Source organism: Apium graveolens, chromosome 4 (assembly GCF_009905375.1).
Source record: "Apium graveolens cultivar Ventura chromosome 4, ASM990537v1, whole genome shotgun sequence".
NCBI lineage: Eukaryota > Viridiplantae > Streptophyta > Magnoliopsida > Apiales > Apiaceae > Apium > Apium graveolens.
The window spans coordinates 31,568,213-31,570,593 of NC_133650.1; positions in this window are offsets into that span (position 1 = coordinate 31,568,213).

The following is a 2,381-nucleotide window of genomic DNA, read 5'->3' on the forward strand; positions in this document are numbered from 1 at the left end:
ACCGGTAGTGTGGATTCTTGACAGTGGATCATCAAGACATATGACCGGAGATAGAGCCCTGCTATCAAATGAGGATTGAGAAAGCTGGCCCCCTGGTTACCTTTGGAGATAACAGCAAAGGTTTATCTGAAGGATATGGCTGTTTGCAAGCTGGGAATGTTATCATTGTAATTTTGTATATTGTGCTAGGTTATTATCAGGAAGCAGTATCTAACATATAGCATCAGTGACGAGACTTGAGAATATTACGACATATCAGACACCTGCTGCACATTACACTTGGAATTGTACTCTAGTAAGATGTGTACAAGTGTACTCCTGGTTGGTAAGTCAAAAGAGGAAGTCAATGCACCACAGTTCATGGACTTTGCAGCTGCAGATCTATTGGACTATGCAATTTCTTCTTCACAATCTCACTTCAGGTTGGTATGAACTAGTATACTGCTCAAGCAATCGTCAAGGACATGGTATGGCACTCTAACAGAAGTTATAATTTTATATGAATAAGTAGAGTCGTCATATTAATAACTATCTTATCACTAAGCACAATCATATTGTTTTATATGTGCAGTGATATATTTTAATGCAACATAACAATTAATATCTAAAGTACTTGACAAGTATCGGTCAATTATATCTTGTTAACATTATGTTGCAGATATTTGTAAGCTTTTGACATGAATGAGAATTACTTAGACTTTACCCTAAGTGATCAATGTTTTATCAAAAACTCATTCATATTGAAAAACAAAATCAAACTTCTTTCTACATTAGTGATTTCTTATGTCATGTAAAATCTTTTGAAATCACTATTGTAAATCATTTTCTCTCTATTACCATATATTCTGTGTTACAGATTCAGTCTCTAATAGCTTTCTTTCATTAACAGTCATGAGGTTGAAAACCCACAACGTCTATCCCAGACTGTAAAGACAAACACAAAAACAGAACCAACCAACACTCTCTTACCACTAAATGTAGTATGAATAAGCGTGAGGGAGATAGTGCCTAGTGCACCACATAAGGAAGGTTCTGTAGTCAACCTAGTAGCTCTGTCTCCTACATAGATGAGTAGTATTTAAACCGAGACAACTGCTAGCCCCCATACATCTTCTCAAAAAGATGTAATGGCTGAAAAGGCACATAAACAGTTACTAGATTCATTCTCTCAACAGGGTGCGTCTATTGAATTTTGCCTGTCGGCCAAGGCATCCGATGTAGTGTCACCACTTCAAATATAAACAATTCTTGATGCACAAGGAGAGGTTACACACACAAAGGATGAGTTGGCGCAAACAAGAGTTTCGACCATTTTAAGGTCAGATTCGATTGTTCAAGGTTCGTTAGTGGACCAATTGCCTTTAAAGGTGTTAGGAGAGGATACTGATCCAAAAGCCATATGTCAGTGGTCAGTGTCTACCTCCCCAGGCTTAAATCCCCTGGATGCATCTGCGGATAGTGGATCTGACATAGGCGCAGATCGGCAACTTGTTGACATTGATTCAGATATTACCTGATAAGTCACAAGGAAATGTCTTCACAGACATTAGAAGGGAACTTTGATCTTTATGCTAAATTCGTTGGATCATTGTTTACCTTCCCAGAATTCAAATCTGGAACCCTAAAAGGGAAACTAGCAACTTGTAAATTATGACTCAGATTCATCTGACGAGTTTAACAAGGATGGGGATTTGTGAACTCCCATTGCACCACCTGTGACCTCCTTAAGGATGGCTAAGGTGATTTTCCTTGCAGGTACAGCTGGATTATGGAGCTATGAGAGAAGAGTGATACACTTGTGAGAATGAATGTAAACACGAGTGGAGAGAAGAGTGATACACTTGTGAGAATGAAACCTATGCACCAGTAGCTAGACTTGAGGCAATCAGGATGTTTCTGGCATTCGCAGCACATTCAGAATTCAAAGTTTATCAAATAGACGTGAAGAGTGCATTCCTGAATGGAGAGCTGGAAGAAGAAGTGTATGTGGAACAACCACCTGGTTTTGAAGATCCAAATCTGGCTGATTTTGTATACTTTCTATTCAAAGCTCTCTACGGTCTTAAGCAAGCTCCAAGGACATGGTATGACACTTTCTCTGAGTTTTTACTTGAAAATGGTTTTACTAGAGGTGTCATAGATAAAACTCTGTTTCATAAAGTACATAAATCTGATATAATATTAGTTCAAGTATATATTGACGATATTATATTTGGTTCTACTAATGATGATCCTTGCAAGAGAATCTCTAAGCTAATGCAGAGTAAGTACAAGATGAGTATGATGGAAGAGTTGAACTACTTTCTTGGATTACAAGTGAGTCAAAGGAAAGATGGAATATTCATTTGTCAATCTAAGTACATCAGAGAACTTCTTAAGAA